Source organism: Musca vetustissima, unplaced genomic scaffold (assembly GCF_032173495.1).
Source record: "Musca vetustissima isolate MV318-11 ecotype Yass unplaced genomic scaffold, APGP_CSIRO_Mvet_v1 utg1757, whole genome shotgun sequence".
Lineage (NCBI taxonomy): Eukaryota > Metazoa > Arthropoda > Insecta > Diptera > Muscidae > Musca > Musca vetustissima.
This window is the reverse complement of record NW_026874182.1, coordinates 120583-134779: the sequence shown is the minus strand read 5'-3', so window position 1 is coordinate 134779 and position 14197 is coordinate 120583.

Genomic DNA, 14197 nt, shown 5'->3' with positions numbered 1-14197 from the left:
GGAACATCAGAAGATTTCACCACTCAGAGGAATAAGCCAACGAAAACTAGGCAAAGACCCCAGCCACTGCGCAAAATTCCAAGAGGTTTTGGCAACGTTAGATGATAGCCCCACCACCTAGTATCGGCTACATCACAGCAATCATATGCTTAGCTGTGACTAACCTAACCTATATTGCAAATTTTCTGAAAATAGGTTCGATTAAAAACTTATTGATACCACAAATGGAGTGGGAACTTTATGTGTAGTTTTTTTGGAAACTTGGAAGTGTGTTTTACCATCATATGGGGGTTATGTCAAAACATGCAACCATATTGATAATTTTCTGTATATATGTATGCCAGCCTGCAAGAACCCTTTAGCTAAAATTAAGTCCTTCAAAATTCCGAAAATATGTCTGTTTCGTTATATACCAAAACCAAAAACCGATATTGATAATTTTTGGAAGGAAATTTTTGACACCTCATGAGAATCTGAAAAATTAAATTACAGCCAATTTGGTTGAAACCCTACTCAAACTCTATAAAGTACCGGAAACTTGGACAAATTTAGGATATAGTTTTATATTGGCTAACCCAAAAAGTGGACCAATAGTGATAATGGTCAACATTTTGCTGAAAATTAATTTTGTAATAAACATACCATATAATGTCCGGTAATGGAAATTTTCGGTTCACTCCTTCTAGTATCTCCCTTAGATTATGTCAGTCCACTTCTTTTTGTACCTCCTTCACAAAGGTTCCAAATTTTAAAAACCAGGACATCTACATGAAGCGAGCGGAATATCAAATTTCATTGGAACTTTGTATATCGTAATATTTGTACCTTAAACCAGTGAGCGTAGCAGTATAGTCGGACGGGGCCGACAATATCACACCCTACACAACTTCCACGAAAAACTAACTTTCTGTGGATTTATATTCTGAGCTTGGGCAATACTTCGCGATATTTGAACCATCTGGACCAACTAGAGGCCGACAATTATTACTAATGTTCAGTACAGCCCTTCTAATTACTTGTCCAGATTCCCATACCTTGTGTTGTGATCTTCTGATTCCCATTGGAGCCTATAGATCGACTCGAAAAAACATAAAAAATTAAGTTTTCGGTCCACTTCATCACAATATAATTATCTGATCGTCACCGAAAATTATAGGCGTTTTCCTTGACCATAACTGGAACTTATGGAACATTTTAAAGCGATCAGCGCTATATTTCCGCCCTCTAGTGTGGTAAAGGGTTACTAAATAATATCTGAATACATAAGCACCTGTAAATATTTAAGTGTAACTCCCACACCTGAGTACATACGACCATATAATTGGTATCAATTTAAAGGCCAACCACTGCCCTTGGATATACCAACAAAATTTCGGTTCTATGTCCTTCAGGTGTGAACCTATACGCTATAGAATACACATTTTGTAATTTTTCACACAAAAGTCAGGGTCCATTTGACTAAATATTGACCGATCTTTATCAAAACAGGCATGCTTATTCGTGGCCCGATCCCCTTCTCTATGTAAAAATTCGCGATGTTTGGGTCATAATTGCGGCCTCTAGAGCGACCAGAAAAAACGATAAAAATTAAATACTTGGTCCATTTCATGCCCTAAATGTTAACCGATCTTTACCAAAAACAATAGGGGTCTTCATTGGGCAGAACCCATCCTCCATGCAAAATTTCGTGAGGATTGGTCCATAACTGTGGCCTGTATCGTGTTCACAAAATATAATGGACAGACGGACGGACGGACACACATGTCTAGATCGACTCAGCTAGTCGAGATATGACGATCGGTATACTTAAAGGTGGGTCTAGGACCAATATTTCGCGGCGTTACAAACTCTTGGGGCTGCACAAAGCTATAATACCCTGACAACATTGTTGTGTAGGGTATGAAAAGTTCGATGGTGATATTGACCCTTCGGTCCTCTCCTCCTGGCATCTCCCCCAAAATGTGGTAGAAATTTGGCTGAATATTAATCTTATATTATAACGCGAACAGACTTATTCTCATATTCTTTGCGATAGTTGCTACAATATTTTACCACAGTGCCGATTCTCCTGTCCACTCTACTGATGTCTGATGGGCTCTTGTTGTTGCACCAAATGTCTTCACATCCAGCAGGTTTGTTTTTGGTTGCATCAGCCAACAAACTGCAGTCCAGTGAATTGTTGATTTTTTTCGTTCGTCTGCCACACTAAGCTAAGTCGCTTGAACGAAAATCGACATTTATGTCCAATGCAGCCAGACATCACATCGGTTAAAAACTCATTTATCAAAAGGCACGATTCGGTTTTTCAGCGTTGTCCGGTTTTATTTTTTTGTTTGTTTTGTTTTTCATGAAGAGAGAACAACAAAAAAGAATCGATTTATTAAAGTGTTTCATTGTTTTATTTTCAGTCGTTCATTTATCCGTCTGGTTTGATGCGTCGGTTTGTTCGATCAACCTGCCGTCTGTCCGCCTATCACTTATGTCTGTCCATTGCTGTCTGGTAACACATTCCAGTTCAGTTTGGTTGTCGTTTTTGTTTTTTTTTTGTCTGAACTTGGTTTTCCTTCATTTGACCGGAATGGACTTAACCGGAATGGACTTGACTGGACTGTCATAGTGACAGTTGAATGAAATAAATGAAAATAATTCAATATAAATTGTTGGACCCGTCTGACAGTGCCTTCTGAGACATTGTTGCATGGCATTGATGTCAGACGTCCGTTTACTTTGTTGTTGTTGTTGTTGATGGTGTGGTTTTGTCGTTGTTTTTGTATCGTCTGACCAATTGATGATGAGATCCATATTGCGTTTTGTATGCATGTGAAAGCTGGTCGCCAGTTTTTTGTTCGTTATTTTTTTTTTTGGGATGTGTTCCTGATTTTGATTTGTGCAACATTTAACTAGCATTGCAATGTTGTTGCTGTTGTTGGGGATATTGCAATATTTAACTTTAGCATTGAAAGAAGGAACTTCACATTAAATACGGTCTAATGTGTGACCTCGGGCAAGTGTGCATGAAAATTCTCCCCTACAACCGAGTCCCCTGTATTTTGGCACGTTGAGTAAATTTTAGTGATAATAAAAATCCTCGCAAATACTCAATACAGAAATTGGTGGAAAAAATTCGAACAAGTTAGTGATGTAAAGCATAAACGCCATGGCGATCACCAGCAACATTGTGTTTTTGCTGAGAGGATATAATATGGAAATCAGTGGAAAAATCATCTGGACTGATAAGACTCATTTGCATCTCAGTGTTACTGTTTGGTGTGGTTTATGGAGGTCCAATGACCTCCATTCATTTTCGAAAATGAAGCTGAATCAAAATTTACGGTAAATGTATTTCGCTACCGAGAGATTAATGATATTCTATGGTCGAAGTTTGGACAAGATGGACTTCCATGCAGCTTTTATGGGAAAAGTTCCTTGCCCGTTCGTATTACAAAGTGTAGTGTATATTATATAATGTTTGTCATTCCGGTTGCAAAACTTCGAAATATTCACCTGAGATTCCATAAAGTATCGATTTACCCATGTCCATCTGTCTGGCCGTCGTCTCTCTGTTGAAAGCACGATATTGCTCCCAATATTTATGATAGAGCCTTGATGAGCCTCCATATAATGTAAGCCCCTTCGTTCGGTATTATAGGCGTTTTGGTAATGGCTTTCAACCGAATTGGTCCTAATTAAAATTTTCTGGTTCTCATGGGTTGTCGAATCTCCTTATCAATAATATCATTTTCCCAGTTTGCCAGTAAAAGCCCCCATATAACAATAACGAATCATTTTAAGGCTATAGCCTCACCTGTAATTTGGTTTTCCGGAATATTAGTGGGTAACAAATATTGTCTATGTATAACCACACACAAGTTTTGATATAGCCTCCACATAAAGATCCCGCCCAGAAATTATCATAATAGGCCCCTACCAATGTTCTGTTTAATTTTCGGCATGTTGAAGTTCCGATTCAAGGAAATTGGAAGGCATGCCACGTAGTGAAGTGTATAAAAAGTTTGGACCGCTTGAATTGAAAGACGTTTTTACTTGTTTTTATCGATGATGCGATGATGTTTTTATTGATGATGTACATGATACCTCTTCCTTTGTGGTTAAAAAATACTTTCGATCCAAAGTTCAAGTATATACTTCACTTTACGATTCGGAAATGCAAAATTTCATGCCATTTGATTAATTATTATGAAATATATTTCCAACGCAGCGACTATTTCTTGCTCTTAAAATAATATTCTCCGGGAAACAATTTTTGTCGGATGAAACAGTGATGGTCAGAAATTGATTAGACCTATATATTTCAGTTGTGCCCCAAATCGATCTTATGCTATACTTTATATCAGATGTACAAATTTGTTTACCTTATTTTTCGCATGTAATAAAATGTGACCATGATTAAATATACCTATTAAGAAACATCCGTACATACTAACAACATATTCGAATAGAACACGTGCTTCTCTTCCGCTGTAATAGTAGAAGTAAAACACACTGCCTACCAATATAACATACCACTGGCGACATATTACCATCCTCCCCACTCAATACAGTCGAATCCTATAAGGACACACTAAAACAAATCACATTAAAATCGTCTGAACGCTGACTGAACATTTTACCCCTAAGGCTGACGACGATGATGATGTCCTTGAGTTGGCATTATTTACGCAAATAGGAACGTAAAGTGAGTCTGCAACAAACTGAAACATACCCACAGGACACTCGTGTGAATACATTTGCACGCATTTTTGCTACGTCCTTTTCACATGTTTTTGTTGCGGATAAGGCAGAAAATATTTTTCTATGGTGGGTGATATTGTTGGCGGGAAACCGATAGATGTACACCCAAAAAAAAATAAAGTGACAGAAAAAATATTTAAAGAAAGTACTAGTAAAAATATACAAATACATATCGGCTGAAATTTTAGCCACATTTATAAACGAAGACCAATCATTGCAGAAAATATAAAATTAAAAATCTCTTCAACACAGAAACATATGCTGGCAACATTGATAATTTTTGAGAGTCATAATTTTTTTGATTTAATTCCAATCTACACTAATTCAAGAATGTCCCTATAAAATTTCAAGTAAAAATCTCAAGAACTTTTGAAGGTATAGCTGATTTATTGTGTCAGCATCAAGTGACGGCTGAAGGACTTCTCAAACTTTAAACGCGTTTTTCTCTAAACAAAAACTAATAACCCAATCGATTTATACACGTTTCTCTGAGAGTGTGTAGCTATCGTATTAACTAGAATAAAGCCAATCGGTGAAGATCTTCCTTATTTTTTAACTTGGTTTTTGGTCAAAAAATCGGCGATTTTCCAAAAAATATTTTTTCAAAGGTCCGCCATTTAGAGTGAAGTCAATAATCGTAGTTCATACGAGAGCCAGACATGTACTCTTTCTAACGCCGTTGGAATTTTCGGATTCCGATGTTCCAGTGAGGAGTTATCATGCCCGCCATCAAAAATAAATTACTTTTTTTGATCACATATATATAACAACAACAAACATTTTTTGAAACACAAAAGTTCGGTGTCAATTTTTTATATTGACCTGAATTCATTTGAAAAGGTATCAACACCGATATAGCACACTTTATGTGAAATGTTTTAGAAGATATTTTGATTTCTTTTACAATTGTACACTGATCACAGCGATTATTTTGGGTAGTTAGTGATACGAAACTAGATTTTCTTTGTGAGTGTATTTAAACAGATTATAATTTGCTCTGGTGTATAAGATATTTCTAACGTTTTGTTAAATTTTATATCTGTACGACTAGACGGAAATCATTAACATTTGACGCATTTTCACGCACTACAACACCTATCCTGTGTTAAATTTGTCTACATAAAAATATACGTGTGTAGCTTTCTTAAGCAAATACGTTTCTATAATTAGTTTAAAATAAATTAAAAAAAGTCCTCGGACAAATATTATTTTTAAAAATCCACATCCGAATAGTCCTCGAAAAAAATAATCGTTTAAAAAATCTACGCCAGAATACCCCTCTGGAATATAGTGTTTTTACAATCTCCACGCCCAAGTAGTCCTTGGAAAAATATTCGTTTAAAAAATCTACGCTAGAATACCCCTCATATAGATCGTCTCGAATAAAAAACACAAAAATAAGTTTTCTGTTCACTTCATCCCAAAATGATTATCTGATCATCACCGAAAATTATAGGCGTTGTACTTGACCATAGCTGGATCCTCATGGAACATTTCAAAGCGATCAGCGCTATATTTCCGCCATCTAGCGTGGTAATGGGTTACTAAATAATATATTAATACGTAAGCACCTGTAAATATTTACGTGTAACTCCCACATCGACATAAGACAATAAAATTGGTATCAATTTAAAGCCAACCACTCCTCTTGGATATACTATCAACTTCTCGGCTCTATGTCCTTCAGGAGTAAATATATTCGCTATAGAATACAAATTTTGTAATATTTCACACAAAAGTCAGGATCCATTTGACCTGCTAAGTATTGACCGATCTTTATCAAAACGGGCATCACGATTCTTTGGCCCAATCACCTTCTCCATGTAAAAAATCGAGATGTTTGGGCAATAATTGCGTCCTCTGGAGCGACCAGAAAAACGGACAAAAATTCAGTATTTGGTCCATTTCATCCCCTAAATATTAACCGACTTTTACCAAAAACTATAGGGGTCTTCATTGGTCAGAACCCATCCTACATGCAAAATTTCTTGAAGATTAGTCCATAACTGTGGCCTGTATCGTGTTTACAAATTATAATGGACAGACGGACGGACACTCATCTCTAGATCGACTCAGCTAAAGGTGGGTCTAGGACCAATATTTCGCGGCATTACAAACTCTTGGAGCTGCGCAAAGCTATAATACCCTGACAACATAGTTGTGTAGGGTATAATAAATTAAAAAAGTCCTCGGACAAATATTATTTGTAAAAATCCATATCCGAATAGTCCTCGAAAAATATATTCGTTTAAAAAATCTACGCCCTCTGGAATATAGTCTTTTTCAAACTCCACGCCCGAGTAGTCCTCGGAAAAATATTCGTTTAAAAATTCTACGCTAGTATACCCCTCGGAAAAATATTCTTATACTAACTCCACGGCCAAATTGTCCTCGGAAAAATAATCTTTTAAAAAATTCACGCCTATATAGTATTTGAAAAAAAATATATTTTTTAAAAATCCACGCCTGTTTCGTTCTTGTAAAATATTTTTTTTAATTTATTTTTGAAATATTTTATTTCATGCAGTCTTCGAAAAAAAAATATTTTTTTTAATCCAAGCATGCAGAGTCCTCGAAGAAATACCTTAAAAAATTCACGCCTGAGTAGTCCTTGAAAACGTATCTTTTAGAAAATTCACGCCTGAGTAGTTATTGAAAATTTTCCTTTAAAAATCCACGCCTGATTGAGTAGACCTTTGAGTAGTCCTTGAAAACTTTTCTTTAAAAAAACACACGCCTGAGTAGAACTTTTCTTTTAAAACATCCTTGAAAAATACTTTTAAAAATCAAAGTCAATACAGTCCTTAAAAATATTCTTTTAAAACACAAATGTCTGAATAGTTCATGAAAAAAGTCTATTAAAAAATCAATGCCTGTACATTCCTTCAAAAAACAGATCCTCGTCTGAGTAGTCCTTAAAAACTTATTTAAAACATCCAGCCTAAGTAGTCCTTCAAAATTCACGCTTGTTTAGTCCCTGAAAAATATTCTTTCAAAAAATACACACCCTTGAAAAATATTTTTTTTTCAAAATATACACCCTCGAAAATATTCTTTTAAAAAATGCACGACTGTATAACCCCTGAAAAATATTCCTTGACAAATATTATTTTAGAAAATACACACCTGTGTAGTAGTTTAAAAATATCCTTTGAAAAAAACCCCACCTTTGTAGTCTTCGGAAAATATCCTTTAAAAAATTCATACACTTCGAAATAATGTTCTATAGAAAAACAGGTTTATATTGTACTGGATTTTTATTAACCCCGGTTCTAGAAAAAAAAAAATAATTTCGGAGATGAAATCGATTGGCCAGTATATTAGGAACTTAGAAGGGCAAATTCGCCGTAGGTCAAGTTTATGAAATGTAGCGTGATACCCCTTATACTGAACTTAAAATAAAAGAATTGATTAATAAAATAATTCAATTCTAATTACAGACGACTTAAACTTATAAAAAAGTTTGACATTGAACTTTCATAACAGAAAAAAAAAACATTACAACAAATACACATAGTATGTCTAACGTTTCAACAAAATTCGTAGACACAAAGAAAAGGTTTTTCTTTGCCGAACACGTAAAATAAAAAAAAAAACATTTGAAACAAATCAGAAATAAGTAGTCAGTCCGACGTCTTATTGCCACATGAAGACGTCATAATGATGTCTAAAAACATAAACACGCACAACAAATAACCTGGCTGGTTATCATTCCGCTTCGTTGCACGATCCTCCCTCCTTCCATCCATGGACACAAAGGACACAACAGCAACGAAGGATGCAGACATTACAAATCGTCCTCAGACAAATATGTTCGGATAGCTTGTCTGGCAGTGTGTAGTTTTTGTTGTTGCTTGGAATGGCGGGGAAAGGATAATTTTTTTGTTATGAATGGTTAAGAGGATGCTGGGGATGCAATTGATTTGACTTTGTCTGGCACTGTCAATGTCGACGACGTTGTTGTTGTTGTTATACTTTCAGGTTTATTTGTATTGCTTTATTAGACACTGGGTTCAAGTATAAAATGTGTGGATGGTGAAAACGGACCCTTGCAGCTTTGGCAGCATTTTTTTGCATACATGTTTCATGAAGTTCTGAAAATTATCAATATAGGTTTATGTTTTGAAATACCCCACAGTTGAAGGTTTCGCCCCTTTTGCCTATTATGTTGGTAGTAATTTGTCATTTCGAGATACTGGAGGGTGAATTTTTTTGGGGATGTTTGCATGTATAGTTCCAAGTTTTGTTATATGGGCCCAATGTTGCCCATAGGCAACAACATGTTTTGTAGATTATATTTAATATGCTGCTAGTAGATATCTATTCTTTGGATTTCGTATGTCAAGTCCTGATTATGGACGACACATATCAAAAGAGAAATCTAAAAAAATCAAATTTGCGGTCAACTTATGAGCTTTTCAAAATAGAGAAGAGGGCAAAAAAATGTACAGTACTAATTTGTGTATACAGTTCAAATAATTTTAAGCGCTTCATATTCGAATTGTACGAATTCTGCCATCAAAATTATCTTTGATTCTTGTAAAAACGAATATAGAGAATAATTTAAAATGATTTTTCAACCGATTTTGCATTTGGGTTTCTTGATATTGAAATTTTATTTTTCAGAAAAAAAATGTACTATATCTCCCGAATGCAAGGATGTAGTGGCATTAAATCTGTGAACAGAAAATTGTTCTATGATTACGGAAAAAAAATCGGGCCACAAAGGGTTAAGTATACCGATTGCCATATCTCGACTAGCTGAGTCGATCTAGACAAGTTTGTCCGTCCTTCCGTAAGGATGCCGTTTTGATAAAGATGGGTCAATATTTAGCGGGTCAAATGGATCCTGACTTTTGTGTGAAAAATTACAACATTTGTATTTTATAGCGAATATATTTACTCCTGAACGACATAGAGCCGAGAAGTTGATAGTATATCCAAGAGGAGTGGTTGGCCTTTAAATTGATACCAATTATATTGTCGTATGTACTCGGATGTGGGAGTTTCACGTAAATATTTGCAGGTGCTTACGTATTCAGATATTATTTATTAATCCATTACCACACAGGAGGGCGGAAATATAGCGCGAATCGCTTTGAAATGTTCCATGAGGTTCCAGTTATGGTCAAGGATAACGCCTATAATTTTTGGTGATGATCAGATAATAATTTTGAGATGAAGAGGACCGAAAACTATTTTTTGTATTTATACCCTTCACCACACTGTGGTACGGGGTATTATGTCCTTGTGCATATGTTTGTAACAGGCAAAAGGAATCGAGATAGACCCATGGTTCCTTTTGGGAATATGCATAGAATCACTTTCTGAGTCGATTTATGCATGTCCGTCCGTCCGTCTCTTGATGTTAAATTGTAAAGAAAGTACAGGTCGCATTTATGATCCGATTTGGATGAAATTTGAAAAAAATCGGTTCAGATCTATATATAGCTCCCATATATATTTTCGTCCGATTTAAGGTAAATGGTGTACCAAAGTCCCTAAATATCTTTCGATTTGTACGAAAATTGGTATAGCCTACTGAATTAGATCTAGAATGATGTATGCTAGGTTTCGTGAAAATCGGTTCAGATTTAGATATAGCTCCCATATATAGTTTCGGCCGATTTTATGTAAATGGTGCACCAAAGTCCCTGAAAATGATTTGATTTGCCCGAATTTTGGCATAGCGTATTGAATGAAGTCTAGAATGACTTGTGCTAAGTTTCGTGAAAATTGGTTCAGATTTATATATAGCTCCCATATATAGTATCGCCCTATTTTACGTAAATGGTGTACCTAAGTCCCTATATATCTTTCGATTTGCACGAAATTTGCTATAGCCTACTGAATTAGGTCTAAAATAATGTATACTAAGATTCGTGAAAATCGGTTCAGATTTAGATATAGCTCCTATATATAGTTGCGGCCGATTTAAGGTAAATGGTGTACCAAAGTCCCTATATATCTTTCGATTTGCACGAAATTTGGTATAGCCCACTGAATTAAATCTAGAATGATGTGTGCTAAGATTCGTGAAAATCTGTTCAGATTTAGATATAGTTTCCATATATAGTTTCCCCCGATTTTAGTCAAATGGTGCCCCAAAGTCCCTGCAAATCTTTTGATTGGCAATAATTAAGTCTAGAGTGATTTTATGGTTTTAAGTAAATTGTGCACTATAGATCCATAGCTAGGCCGATTGACACAACGTACTGAAGTTAATATAAATTAATCTCTGAAAGGTTTGTTTGAAATCGGTTCAGATATAGATATAACTTAGCATCCATATATAATTTCGACTTATTTATGTTGATTGTACACCAAATTATCAATGGGTGTCTGATTGAGATTAAATTTTAAGCAGTACAGCGACGTCTTTTCGGATATATATGTAGAATATGCCCTAAGTGGTGAAGGGTATCATATAGTCGGCCCAGCCCGACTTTACTACTTTCCTTACTGTTTTTTTTTCGATTCAATCTGTAGGCTACATCACAACACAACCCACGGTGAAGGGAATACGGACAATTAATTAGAAGGCTGTACTGAATATTGGTAATATTCGGAAAATATGTCAGTTTAAGGAAAAGGTGCTGTTGACCTCTAATCCGTAAGAAGGTGCAACTATCACGAAATATTACCCTGGCTCGGAATAGAAATCCTCAGAAAGATAGAGTTCTGTGGTAGTTGTGTAGGGTATCGTATGGTCGGCCCCGTCCGACAATACTACTCCGATTACTGGTTAAGTTTTTACTTATTCAAATTATTGTTATTATTTTGTATTACTTTGATTAATTTCTCAAAAGAAAATATTTATATTTTTCTTTCGTGGATCACTGTGTTTCCATTTGTCTGGCAGGGTTATAAAACTTTTTTTGTGATTCTTTTTTTTGACATTTTCAGTTCAGACAGTGGCAGACGATGAAAATAAACTTTAAGCTAGCCACTAACCAAACAATACCAACAACTGCACTCACAAAATTATTCTTTTTCTTCGATGTGGGTTGAGCCACAGTTTGAAAGCCGAAAAATGTCCTGGAACAAAAGTAACGAAAGGAAAAGAATGATAAACAACAAAAATAATTCAACCACATAATGCACCGACCGTCTGCTCGGATATATAAACTGTTGTTGCTGTCGGGTTTTTATGTCGTCTGGCTGGTAGCCGGTGTTCGTGTGTGTGTAAATTTGACTAGCTGACTGCTCGGCTGGAATGCACACATATACACATTCACAAAAGAGTCCAGACAGCCAAAAAGTATGTGGGTGACTGCAAGTTTGAGTTCAGTTAACCTTGAAAAATTATTCCAACCATTCCAAAGTTAACTTAACCAGACAGTTGGGCTGCATGGTAGTTTTAACTTGGCTTTGTTGTTGAACATTTTCCCCAATACCACCAGCACCACCACCAACCTCAATTAAGGACAGCCAGACGTAATGATGTGAGAATGTCTAATTTTCAGAATATTTTTTAGTTCTTAATATTTTTTTTTTTTGTAAAATTTATATTTTTTAATAATAAAGGGAATTTCTTAGGTGTGAGAGATTTTTTAGAGATATAAATTGTTTAACTATTCTTGAAATTTTACACATCTGGTCCAATTTAGATGCTTGTTATTTTCATGAATTATATATTAGAGGACTTGAATCGATGCATAGTCTAGATGATAATTGATGAAGCTCTGGCTCGTTTCATTGCATTTGAAGCATCTAATCAGTAAAGAAACAATGTTGTATTGGACGTCTTGGCTTTTTGTGTTAACATAGCCTTAAGACCCAAGTCGTTATGGTATATATAGGGCTTTTAATTTTCATTTTAATTAATACTCTTCGGATCATTGAAAATGGGATATATCGGACGACGTTTTTGTAAAACAGGCATATAACGGTTTCTTCCAATTTTCGGTGTTTTTAGGACATCAGACACGTTTTTTAACCTACTCTGCTGTAATTTGGTACTTTGAGGTTTCAATTGATAGAAAACGTCCTTACCAAAATGATACAAGGGGTCCCCATTTTAGGGCAAATTTTTTATATTTCAGATTTTAACGGGGTAGAGAATTTCCCTCTCAAAAATTATGAATAATGATGCAAGATTCAGGTTGGGCGCCATTATTACATTATTCGGTATTGTGTGGATTTTAGCCAAATTTTTTCAAGGGAATTGATTCCAATTTGATATTATTATTATATTTGGGTGATATCTCCAAATATTCGGTATTTTTACCTCGCTGTAATTTCGTATTTTGGGGTTTCAATAGATAGGAAATCTTCGGATCTTTGAAAATGGGATATATCGGACGACGTTTTTTTAAAACAGGCATATAACGGTTTCTTCCAATTTTCGGTGTTTTTTATGACATCAGACACGTTTTTTAACCTACTCTGCTGTAATTTGGTACTTTGAGGTTTCAATTGATAGAAAACGTCCTTACCAAAATGTTACAAGGGGTCCCCATTTTAGGGCCATTTTTTTATATTTCAGATTTTAACGGGGTAGAGAATTTCCCTCTCAAAAATTATGAATAATGATGCAAGATTCAGGTTGGGCGCCATTATAACATTATTCGGTATTATGTGGATTTTAGCCAATCTTTTCTCAAGGGAATTGATTCCAAATCGATATTATTATTATATTTGGGTGATATCTCCAAATATTCGGTATTTTTACCTCGCTGTAATTTCGTATTTTGGGGTTTCAATAGATAGGAAATCTTCTAACCAAAATGTGGCAACTGGTTCCCCTTTTAGGGTCGCTCCCATATAACTGGGGTGAAATTTCGGTGTTTTTGATAAGTATGGGCCCGACATTTTAACCTATTTGGATATATTTTTATATTTGAAATTCGAATGGGGTAGAGAATCTTTCTATTAAAAATTATGAATAATGATGCATGTTTTAGGTTGGTCGCCATTATTCCATTTTTCGGTATTTTGAAGACTTAGCCAAGTTTTTTTAAGGAAATTAATTCCAATTCGATATAATGTGCTCCCATTGGGTGGTATCTCCAAATATTCGGTATTTTTAGGATAACGGCCAGGTTTTGAACCAAAGTCCTAGAAATTTGGTATTATTGGGTTTCAATTCGTAGAAAAGCAAAATCTTATCAAATTGTGTCAATTGAATCAAATTTTTGTGTAGCTCCCGAATAACTGGCTCCAAATTTTGGAGTTTTGGAGAACCTTGGGTACATATTTCAACATAATTGGCTGTAATTTTATATTTTTGATCCTAATGTAGTATAAAATCGCCATTATTCTGTATTTAGAGTATTTTAGTCAAGTTTTTCAATCAAATTAATTCTGATTTGATATTGTGATTTCTCTTTGGGTGGAACATTTTTCTACTACAAATTATTATCAATTGGTCTCTCCAAGATGTGGGTATTTTGTGGATATCAGGGTACGTTTTTAAACTGACACGTGTATTTTCGGTATGTTG